The 12092-nt window shown below is 39.6% G+C and overlaps 1 protein-coding gene and 1 long non-coding RNA gene across 7 annotated transcripts in view; one reads left to right on the forward strand and one right to left on the reverse strand.

Moving 5' to 3' along the window:
- Nucleotides 1-1582: 1582 nt before the first annotated feature.
- On the reverse strand, nucleotides 1583-7220 carry LOC147376082 (uncharacterized). 2 transcript variants are annotated; one of them, XR_015160737.1, is made up of 4 exons: nucleotides 7077-7220; nucleotides 6115-6257; nucleotides 5964-6011; nucleotides 1583-1721 (listed from the first exon to the last, which is right to left on the reverse strand). It is a non-coding gene; the product is annotated as an uncharacterized LOC147376082 (long non-coding RNA). The 2 variants fall into 2 exon arrangements; XR_015160738.1 differs by lacking the exon at nucleotides 1583-1721 and adding an exon at nucleotides 3464-3593.
- Nucleotides 7221-7468: 248 nt separating this feature from the next.
- Nucleotides 7469-12092, forward strand: part of MAGI3 (membrane associated guanylate kinase, WW and PDZ domain containing 3) — a 292911-nt gene continuing 288287 nt past the window's right edge. Inside the window, exon 1 of one of the 5 annotated variants that reach the window (XM_086391923.1) lies at nucleotides 7469-7606. The gene's annotated coding sequence lies outside the window, so the exon portion shown is untranslated. The remainder of the gene's footprint in view (nucleotides 7607-12092) is intronic. The other 4 variants (XM_086391925.1, XM_086391926.1, XM_086391922.1 and 1 more) reach the window with 4 other exon arrangements.

The following is a 12092-nucleotide window of genomic DNA, read 5'->3' on the forward strand; positions in this document are numbered from 1 at the left end:
GCGTCAAAGCTACCGAGATTGTTAAAAGGATGTGTTAGAACCGGGAAGGGGGTCCTGTCAATGCAGTAGAATTTAGTCAACAGAGAAGTTTGCAACTCACTTGCCATAGGGTTCCAACTACTTTATTTGTATCCACGAAATTCCTTCCTCTAGAGATAGATGGTGGACATGATTAGATGGCTGATTCACAGTTTCGGCTGGTCTGGGTCCCACCTTTGTTGAATCCCTTCACTGGAGTTATGATGTCATTCACCAGTCTGCTTTCAACTCTCTAGAGACTGCTTTAGGTTTTCTAAGTTGTTCCACTTCTCTTGCAAATGAGGTCAGAAATAGAAGCCACTAAACACCTCAACAACATGAGAAGATAGAAAAGGAGTGGCCCCTAGAGAAATAGGTCAGTAGATAACAGACACCAAGAGGTAATAGATATTTGCTGTAGAATCAGGTCATTTGTGAGAACCCACGTTGAACCAACAGGAAAGACACTTAGTAAATTTGCTCACAACTCCTCAGAACCTATTAGTGATGTAAAACCCTGGACATCACAGAATTCTCCAATGTATGAACCCTGAATTCTGGTGCATACTGTAGTGACAGACATCTGTAGAAAGAAAGGGATAAGAAAATGACTTTCTGTATATTTTAATTAATAGGAATGAAATAGATTTTATGTATCAAGCACTGTGTTAGATTCTGGAGATATGAAATATTTGTAAGTAAGAAATTGTCTCCATTCTTTGTAGCTTCCATTCTGCTGGGCTTCCTTGCCAAATGCAGAGAGAGAGAGCAGAAACAAAATCACCACCAATATAAGCAAAGTTACCTTTAAAGAAAGAAAAACATGGAACCCATGAAGAACCAGGCCCTGCATCAAATACAGATCAAGGAGTACTAGGTTTACAGTGAAGCAGAACTGCTCTCTTAGAAGCAGGAATGTTTTGCATGTAAGGAAATATATCCACATGGAGAGCTGCTTTTTAAGGTGACACAAATGAGTCTTAATGTAAGGGAAATCAGGCACATCTTGTTGAAGATAGCAGCTATTTGGCATTTCAACAACTGAACAGAAGTTCTGAAGTTCTTCTTGCCTGCAAGGTAAATACTGCCATTCTCTGCACCGGGCACAGCAGGCGTTGTCCTAGAGCCCATCCTAAAGAGCAGAGCCAGCAACACCAGTGAGTTCTAGTCTTTGAGGCCAACTTTCTGGTGGAGGCTTGCCCTATTGCCCAGGTGACAGGGGAGGGAGGGAGGGAGGAAAACGAAGGAAGGATGGTGAGTTTTTCCCCCTTGTCCTCAGAAGTCTTTTCTCCCTCCCATTATGCTTGAGCACAGGGAGCATCAGATAGGAAGAAAGCTTTTGGAAAACAAACAGCCTGTCTTTCAGTATCCTACCCTCTTTGGGGGGTCAGGCTCTAAGGAATCCTGATGTCCTGACATTCTGTACTTTTGATTGTCACTGTTTGTCCTGGTCCAAAGAGACGTTGCTCCTTCACTGTATCTCTACAGAGAATCACGTAACATTTGTTACTTGAATCCACAGCAAAATAAGGCTTGTTATTGCAACACTTTACCTAGTGGCAAACTCAATGAGTTTGTGATTTTCAGGAGGTATCTGTAATCCTCTCAGCACAGTGATGAATGAATCTTTCAATAATGGATATGATATGAAAGCATTCTTCTTGATACATATGCAGAAAACACAGTAGTTCTTGAAATTTTTCCTTGAAAAAAAATATAGGTTAACCCATGATATTAGTGTTTGCAAATGTATGACAAGGATTAAAATCCATTAAGAGTAGTGGTAAAAGGTAAACCGGTAATAAGGAGCAAAATTCACTTATAGGACTATTAAAATTAATCAAGAAGAAATTTTACAATAAGAATGTAAACTAGCCTCCCAAAGGCAGTAATAAAATTATATTCTTGTAAACATTCAAGAATAGTTAGTCATGGTATCATGAATATTCAGCAAGGACAATCCATCACCGAGGAAACAAGGATGGGATGGAGAATGCTATGACCTAGTCTTCTGATCTTCAGTTTTAGGATTGTATCAGCTTTTAAAATGGCATCTCCTTTGCTCACATTTAAAAGAAGTCAGCAGCCAAATTCTACTCAAAACCAAAGCAAAACAAAAAACTTGAAACGCTCAGATATTCTTTCAGAGGGTACATGTAGGCTGCAACCTTGTTATCACTATCCAACAAAGCATAGCTCTCCCCAGAGGGTAACAGTAGTTTAGGACTTTACACTGATAAGAGGATATAACTTTTCCTGAGAAAAGCATAAACACAGAAATTACTTGTATTTAAATGGAATCACGATACAGTGCAATGAATTTGTGTTATCTTGGCACTGTTTCCAAAGCTTTCGATTTTCTTCAAGATTTCTGTCTCCTGTCTTAAAATTGCTTTTTCCTATACACCAAACAGCATCGTTAACCAGTGCTCCTGGATAGAATGCAGCACAAGACAGCAATGGCAGAGAGTGTCTGTCTGCTGTGTGTCAGTGGCAGAAGAACTGAGATTTTAAAAAATAAACTCTTTATTTTGCAAATCTAATATTTACAGAAAAGTTTCAGAGATACTACAAAGTTGTCATACCCTTCACCCAGCTTCCCTTATTGTTAACACCTTCCATTTCCACAGTGCATTTGTTAAATCTAAGAAACCAATGTTAGCACATTACTATTAGCTGAACAAATGGCACCCCACTCCAGTACTCTTGCCTGGAAAATCCCATGGATGGAGGAGCCTGGGGGGCTGCTGTCTATGGGGTCGCACAGAGTCGAACACGACTAAAGTGACTTAGCAGAGCAGAGAGACTTTGTTTGGATTACACCAGTTTTCTGTCCATGTCCTCTTTCTGATTGAGGATCCAATCCAGGGAACGACATTGCACTTAGCTTTCATGTATGCACTGTCTCTTTTCATTGTGACAGTTTCTCAATCTTTTCTTGTTTTCTAATCTTGATGGCTTGGGGAGTTTTGGCCAGGCATTCTGTAGAGTGCCCCTTGGTTTGGCTTCATCTGACTTTTTTAAATGATTAAACCGGAGATACAGGTTTTGGAAAAGAGTCCCACAGAGGTGAAGTGTTCTTCAGTGATCCTTACAACATCTCTGAAGCTGTTAATCTTCATCACTTGGTTAGGATGATGTTTGCTGAGTTGCTCCACTGTAACGTTACTATTTTCCCCTTTCCATACTCTATTCTTTGAAAGCAAGTCATTAAATCTAGCCCACATTCACAGGGAGAACGGGGTTTGTTTTGCAAATACATTCTTTATATGAAAAATTTGAATGTAATATAGCTCCTATCTTTCATTCAAATTCAATTCAATAAACTTTTAGGATACCACGAAGAGAAATATTTCAGAGATTTATATAGCAACAATTGTAATGCCTAGAAGTAGCAGTGGGTATTACCATCTTATGGAAAGACACAAACCTTAATCCTTGTAATGATTATAGATACTAAGAGATTGTTATCTTTACCTTACCTGAGTTGTTATTAAAACAATTGCTTATTTTTCTAAGCTCTTTTTAGCATCTGATGAAATCCTCATATGAATTTTCTTCTGAGATTGAACATGCTACAATGCAAATTGTACACAAGCTCAAAATTCATCTTCATAAAATCGTACTCTGGGGTCACACAACATGCAAATGCACAAGCCAAGAAAGCTGTTTGTCTGCATAAATGAATTACTCTCTTTCAGTGGTCAAGTATTAATAAATTTTCTCAGAGGCATCCAGCTTACTAAATAGCTTGCTACCTTACGTGTAAAGGCTTTCTGGTTTATCATTTTCATTAGGATCTCTGGCTTCAAGCCATCTTTCAAAGTGTTTTTATTTTCAATTACTGGTTGTTGTTTTTTTCCATTCTACTGCCTTTCCTTAACTTTTGAGTAATATTTGAGTTGGCACAACTTACATAGCAGGCAACAAGATGAAAATGTGTTCTGTTTAATTTAAAGGAATTATGTGACCATCTTGCAGATCTGTAATTAAGGTCTTAGATTAGTTACATTTTCCTAATTTGGTATTTTTATCTATCTTTTCCTCATCAAATTATGTCATTATAAAGATATAGTTATAGCAATTAGAAATGCAAATAAACAAGATAAATTTTTTTACTCAGGTTTTATTTACTCTTTTTTGCCCCAACATTTACTGATATCTTAAAACAATATGCTAGATGTTGGGGGAGGAGAAATGATGAAAGTTTACTATCTAGTAAAGAAGCTCAAATGTGTATAAAATTTATTATAAGAAAGAAAACATTACAGAGAAGAGGCACAAATAAAAAAGTATCAAAAACAGAAAGCAGTGAGAAGCCATGGGAGGTTTTTAATAAGCAAACAACAAAACCAGAGATGTATTAATGCTTTAGAAAAATTAATTCAGTAGCATTGTATTGGATGAGTTATAGTGGTAGGAATAAACAGAAGGAGGGTGGAGAGGGGAGAGGCTGGGGCAAAGAGATGAATAGGAAACTATTAATTTTAAAGAGATCACATGAACTAGGGTTGGCAGTAGAAATAAAGAAAAGATGTGGATCCAAGAAATACCGCAAAGGCAAAACTAAGAAGTCATGGCTACCAACTGAATATGGGGAATGAAAGATGGGAAAGATTCAAATGAAATTTTGATGCTTCAAGAAAGGAAATGTGGGGCCAGCAATAAAAACATAGAAGGAGCATTTTCTACTTTTTATTTGTATTCCTTTGCAACATTTTTTTTCACAACGTATTCTATATGCATTGAAAGCTAGCCTACTACATTAGAAGATTTTCTTGTCTTTATGTTTCTCTTATGATTCACTCATTATAGCAGCCTCTACTTCTTTCTAGAATAAGTTGCAATATAAATAAATGAATATGCATTCATTATACTTGATTATATAATTGTGCTTCCCTCTCAGCAAATGTCTCAAGGTAGTAATGTAATGGCTTCTCATCATAACTAGAATCTAGGCTTTTTTTTTTGAAGGAATTTTTTTTGTTATTCTTTTTTATTAATTTTTTTTATTGATGGATAATTGCTTTACAGAATTTTGTTTTTTTCTGTCAAACCTCAACATGAATCAGTCATAGGTACACATATATCCCCTCGCTTTTGAAGCTGAAGGAATATTTTTTAGTTATATTGTGTTTATTATACATTTTATAACATTTAATGATTTCTTAGAGTTAAGAAGTAGCTTTAGGGAATTCCCTGGTGGTCCAGTGGTCAGGCCTCTTCCATGGAAGGGGGCACAGGTTTAATCTCTGGTCAGAGAACTAAGATCCCACATGACATACAGAATAGCCATAAATAAATAAACAAATAAAGATTTTTTTTTTAAGTAGCTTCCGACAGAAAGGAATTTTCTCATTTTAATTTGGAGTCAGACTAATAAGTATCCTATTTTCTTTTAAACAAGTATTAGTGACATTTTTCAGGAACCAAGCCATGATTGATACTTATCCCTTTTAAATCAAATTGCTTCTCATTTCTGTGCTAACATGGTATGAAATTTTTAATATCAGTGATAACAACACAAGCACCACTAACACTTACTGAGCATTCATTATGTTCAGGGCATTGTTCCAAGTGTCTTTAACTCCTCAGAGTACCCCTTTGTGGTAGGTGCTTTTAGAATCTCATTTTACAGACAAGATACAAAGAATTAAAGTAACCTATACAAGTTTACATGATAAGTAACTATAGGAACCAGAATTTGAACTCACGCAGTCTGCTTGACAGCTCTGTCCTCCCCACGTTGCCTGTGTGTAAAAGTCAAGTTAGCCCAGCCTTACACGTCTCTTAAATTTTCCTGAAGTTGGGTCTATTTCAGTAGGGAAAAGAAAAAAGCCTCTAATGGCCACTGGCATTCTCAGAAACCTTAATCATCAAGAGTCTGCAAAAACATAATTCCCTACCCACCAAGACATTTGATTCAATAATTTTAAAATACTTACTTCCTGTGGATAGCTATAGGAAAGAAGAGTTCTTTATGTGTATTTAATCTGAAAGTAATAGAAAGGGAAAATAAATGAGGATGAGTTGATTTTCAAGCAATAAAGCTATTCGAGCGTTAGAAAGGTAAATCAGATGTCTGAGTTTCATTACCGCAGCAAAGTGGAATTCTGGGTGATGTGAGTCCATTGTTTTGGAATGAGGAATGGGAGGGTCAAAAGAGGAGGCTTTGTGGAAACATCGATCTTAGTAAAGGTTTTCCAGGATGGAATGTTGACAGCTCTCCTCTTGGATACCTGGAAGGAACATAAATCATTCTCTAAATTCAAAAATATGAAAGCATGGAATTATTTCTGAAGATACTGAAGTCTGGAAGTATATTTCATCAGAAACTCATTTACCAAATGCCTTTATGGAAAATCTCTTCATAGATCACATATGCTGAAAAGATTACCTAACATATCAAAAATTCATCAAGTAAATGGGCCCTGAATCATGGGATCTTCATCTTTTATGCTTTTTTGCTTATTTTGTGCAGTTTACTGAGTTTAGACCATGAACCCAAGCAAAGTTAACACACTCATACTTGTGTACACACTCACACACACACAAACACACATGAATTATGTTTCTGAATTTTGGACAACATTAGGTAACTTAAGATGATTTTCCCAGTGGAACAAGATTAAATCTTTATTTCTAGTTTTTATTTCAATTTAAAATATACCCCTTTATTAAATCGGATATGTCTGACACTTTTTTCCTCCAAGGTTCCTAAAAGCTAAACAACTTTAAATGAAAATTATATTTTATTGAATATATACACAAACACAGAACAGGTTTAAAAATGGAAGTATTGCTCTATTATTTATCTGGAATCAGTCCTACTTAGAGATATCTAATTCTTTTGGCATTTTGCACATGGATCAAAGGTCATATTACTTTGAAAGTAGGAACTTCTCCATCTAAAGCTGCCAAAGGATTTCATCCCAAGATAAATTTTATCCAAATTCCCAACTTTGCTATTTTCTGCAGTTCTCAAGAGGAGAGTGTTGAGGGATGGCAGAGTGGAGCCTTGTGTATTTTGGAAATTGTTTTAAAAGTGATGGACTCACGAATTAAATAAAACCAGTGAAGTGTCTTGCAGAGTCTTGTTCTAGGACAGTTAGTGGAGTACAAAAGCTGGTCTCTGCATCACCAAAGAACTTGCTAGAAATGAAAAATCTCAGGCTGCACCAGATCTTCTGAATCAGAAATTCTAGGAGTGGAGTCTGGCAATCTGGTATTTATTAACTCGTTCAGGTGATTCTGCTTAATGCAAAAGTTTTGGGGCCACCAGACTAGAATCATCTATATCAGAATCACCTGGGGTGCTTTTTGTAGAAAAAAAAAAAAAAAAAAGCCTGCAGGTTAAAGCTTTCTACCCCACACTAGAATCTCTAATGGTGAAACCTGGGAATCCATGAGTTCAACAAGTTTTCCAGGTGATTCTTATGCATGCTCACATCTGTGGATCATTGAACCAGTAGATAAATCACTTGACGAGTTTGTGGGTGTAATCTCAAGCAGCTTTCTCTAGAGGCATCCTCATGCGCTGGGAAGAGCACTAGCTTTAGCGCTGTGCAAACTTGACTTTGATTTCCAGGTACGCCTTCTACTGCTTATGTGATTTTTGACCAGTTATGCAAACTTTCTGTTTCCTCTGCCTTATCTATAAAATGGGAATAATTATACCTAGCTTGTTCTGTTTTTGAGAGGGTTATGTAAGATGGGGTATATACTCTGCATAGTGTCTCTTACACTTTAACAGAGATGAATCTCTTTCTTTTCTATACATCCTTCTGTTAAAGATGTTCTAGCTCATTCCTGGAGAAGGCAATGGCACCCCACTCTAGTACTCTTGCCTGGAAAATCCCATGGACGGAGGAGCCTGGTAGGCTGCAACCCATGGGGTCGCTGAGGGTCAGACACAACTGAGCGACTTCACTTTCACTTTTCACTTTCATGCATTCAGTTCAGTTCAGTTCAGTCGCTCAGTCGTGTCCGACTCTTTGTGACCCCATGAATTGCAGCACGCCAGGCCTCCCTGTCCATCACCGACTCCCGGAGTTCACCCAGACTCAAACGTCCATTGAGTCAGTGATGCCATCCAGCCATCTCATCCTCTGTCGTCCCCTTCTCTTCCTGCCCCCAATCCCTCCCAGCGTCAGGGTCTTTTCCAATGAGTCAACTCTTTGCATGAGGTGGCCAAAGTACTGGAGTTTCAGCTTTAGCATCATTCCCTCCAAAGAAATCCCAGGGCTGATCTTCAGAATGGACTGGTTGGATCTCCTTGCAGTCCAAGGGACTCTCAAGAGTCGTCTCCAACACCACACTTCAAAAGCATCAATTCTTCGGCGCTCAGCTTTCTTCACAGTCCAACTCTCACGTCCATACATGACCACTGGAAAAACCATAGCCTTGACTAGATGGACCTTTGTTGGCAAAGTAATGTCTCTGTTTTTCAATATGCTATCTAGGTTGGTCATAACTTTCCTTCCGAGGAGTAAGCGTTTTTTAATTTCATGGCTGCAGTCACCATCTGCAGTGATTTTGGAGCCCAGAAAAATAAAGTCTGACACTGTTTCCACTGTTTCCCCATCTATTTGCCATGAAGTGATGGGACCAGATGCCATGATCTTCGTTCTCTGAATGTTGAGCTTTAAGCCACCTTTTTCACTCTCCACTTTCACTTTCATCAAGAGGCTTTTTAGTTCCTCTTCACTTTCTGCCATAAGGGTGGTGTCATCTGCATATCTGAGGTTATTGATACTTCTCCCGGCAATTTTGATTCCAGCTTGTGCTTCTTCCAGCCCAGCATTTCATGCATTGGAGAAGGAAATGGCAACCCACTCCAGTGTTCTTGCCTGGAGAATCCCAGGGACAGGGGAGCGTGGTGGGCTGCTGTCTATGGGGTCGCACAGAGTCGGATACGACTGAAGTGATTAGCAGCAGCTCATTCCTGTTATGGTGCCTGGTAGTTTGCTCAGTAATGTTTGCCAAATAGACGCAAGGCCCAGTGCAAAATTTGGGAATTAGAGTCTTATCTCCACCACTTATTAGCCATGAGATCATGAGCGAGTTATCTGACCACTCTGTGCTTCAGTTTCAGTATCTTTAAAATGGGGATAAAAATAGGGTTTACCTTCTAGGCTTCCAGTGAGGATTAACTGAGTTAATACATGTAAAGCACTTAAAAGCTGTGTCTGGAACACTGCAATTCTCAATTATTATTAAAAGAGAAAAATTCCTTACAAATGTACTTCTAAGCTTCGAAGGGTTTTACTCTCAGAGAAATAATGCGATATATTCAATGATTTTCCCCCAAGCATTTAGACATAATGTCGCAGGCTCTGTGTGAGGCCTTGGGGACACATAGACTCTGTTCTCATGGAGCACGGAGACTGGAGGGAACATCAGACATTAATCACATAATCATGTAAATGAGTATGTAATGACAAAAATGAGAAACAGGTGCGGGTGCATAGGGAAGAACAGCTTGTGTGGCTGGGGCTCAGGGAGGCAAGGGGAAGAAGATGGAGCAAGGTGAGCGGTGGGTGAGAGGAGAGGGGAGGCCAGATCAAGCAGGCCCATCACCCAGTGTGGTGCATTTCCAGGAGAACAGAAAGTCTTGCAAAGATTAAGCCAGAAGGTGACGTTAACAGGTATGTATTTCAGAAGATTGTTGTGGTGAATTCATGGAGATGAGATTGGAGGAGGCCCAGAAGGGTGCAGGGAAGAACAATTAGGAAGTTTTAACAATAGACAAGATATGAGGCTGAGGTGGAATGGAAGCAGCAGAAATGGAGCTTTTTCTTTTTTTGTTGAATTATGTGTTTTATTTGGCTGTGCTGGGTCTTCGTCACTATACATGGGCTTTTCTCTAGTTGCGGTGAGACAGAGCTATTCTCTAGCTGTGGTGCACAGGCTTCTCACTGTGGTGGCTTCTCTTCTTGCTGAGCATGGGCTTAGAGCACTTGGGCTCAGTATTTGTAGCCCTTGGGCTTAGTTGCTCTGACAAAGATTGTGTGGAATCTTCCTGGACCAGGGATCGAGCCCATATTCCCTGCACTGGCAAGCAGATTCTTAACTAATGGACCACCAAGGAAGTCTGGAAATGGAGCTATTTAGAATTTGAGAGCTTTGTTCGAGAGGAAGTGGACAGGATTCAAAGATGATGCAAAATGGGAGGTGAGGCAGCAGAAGGAATCTAGGATGACTACTCTGTGCTGTGAAAGGACTGGATTGGAGGGAGACGACTGTGAGTGTGGCGCGGGATATATTTAGTTTGCCATCCTTGAGAGCTATCCAGATGGAGGAATTGAGTAGCTGCACATACTGTTTTGGGGCTCAGTCAGAGGTCTGGGCCACAGAAACAGATTAGGGAGTCATAGGCTTATGGATTGGAGAAGGCAATGGCAACCCACTCCAGTACTCTTGCCTGGAGAATTCCAGGGACGGCGGAGCCTGGTGGGCTGCCGTCTATGGGGTCGCACAGAGTTGGACACGACTGAAGTGACTTAGCAGCAGCAGCAGGCTGATGGATGGAAACTCTGCCAGGGAACGAATGAAACTGGGAGCGACCATGGAGTGAGGCCTTGGGCCCAGCCCTGCAGGACTCCTGCTCTGGAGGACCAGGGGATAGAGGAAGACAAGACTGCAAATGAGGCTGATGTGGCAGGATTGTCTGGAAATATTAATTTTTGTTTTCACTCATATTTTCCCCTTTCCTCCCATTTTAAACTGATTGCCTGGTTTATTATTCCTGGTTTCAGGGACCTTGGCAGGGCCTAAGGTAAAAGGATCCTAAAGTTAAAGCATCTTGCAGTTTTTGGTAAAGGTCCAGAAGACAAAGAGAAACCATGAGGCAAGGGAAGAGAGGCCTGAAGGGTCTTGAATTGAAGTCTTCAGCACCCAACCTTAGCAAAAGTCCCAGGACCTTTCAGAGACCTGAGATGCAGCAGAACCTGTGGTCCTGAAGACCCTGGTGGACCTGGGCAAGCATGTTTTGGAGGTAATGAGAATTGATGGCCAGTGAGCAGAAGGCCCTCTCCCGTACACTAGGGATATAAATAAATGCTTCCAGATCTTTGGCCAGTTCTCTGATGGGATACTCCAAAAATAAAAAGTTTAAATTTTTCACCAGGCTGGTGGGATAGGGGGCAAAAAGTCTGAACTTGGGTTTAAAAGGAGAATAAAATGTGATTATTTCTTGAGCGTTCCCTGATGTGTCCTATTGGAATCTGAGACAAAGGGAAACATGATGTGCCCTTTGATGATGCAAGTTTTTAATGTTCAAAATTCAATCAATATGACTCATTATATTTATAGAATAAACAATAAAAATTATGCAATCATTTCAAGAGATGTAGAAAGATCATTTGGTAACATTCAACAAACATGGCAGACAGGCCCTGAACCCAGGCACAGCAGGGCTCTGAGTACTACTTTGTGAATTTTTTTCTATTTTTTTGTCTAGTTTTTTAATTGGAAGATAATTGCTGTATGATACTGTGTTGGTTTCTGCCATGCATCAACATGAATCAGCCTTGTGTATACATATGTCACCCACCTCCCATTACTCTCCCCACCCCTCAAGGTTGTCACAGAACACTGGGCTGAGCTCACTGTGTCACACAGCGAATGTCCACTGGCTATCTAGTTTACATATGGTAATATGTTTCCATGCTATTCTTGCAATTGGTCCCACCCTCTCCTTCCCCCATTATGCCCACAAGTCTGTTCTCAGTCTCTGCATCTCCATTGCTGCCCTGCAAATAGATTCATCAATACTATCCTTCTAGATTCCATGTATGGAATCTAGAGTATGCAATATCTGTCTTTCTCTTTCTGACTTACTTCACTGGCTCTATACTGGCTCTAGGTTCATCCACCTCATTAGGACTGACTCAAATGTGTTCTATTTTATAGCTGAATAATATTCCATTGTATATATGTATCACAATTTCTGTATCCATTCATCTGTCGACAGACATCTAGGTTGCTTCCACATTCTAGCTATTGTAAAAATGTTGCAATGAACATTGGGGTACATGCATCTTTCAATTGTGGTTTTCTTAGGGTATGTGCTT

This window comes from Bos grunniens, chromosome 3, assembly GCF_055505025.1.
Source record: "Bos grunniens cultivar Pamir isolate PY7600 chromosome 3, Bosgru_T2T1.0, whole genome shotgun sequence".
NCBI classification, from domain to species: domain Eukaryota; kingdom Metazoa; phylum Chordata; class Mammalia; order Artiodactyla; family Bovidae; genus Bos; species Bos grunniens.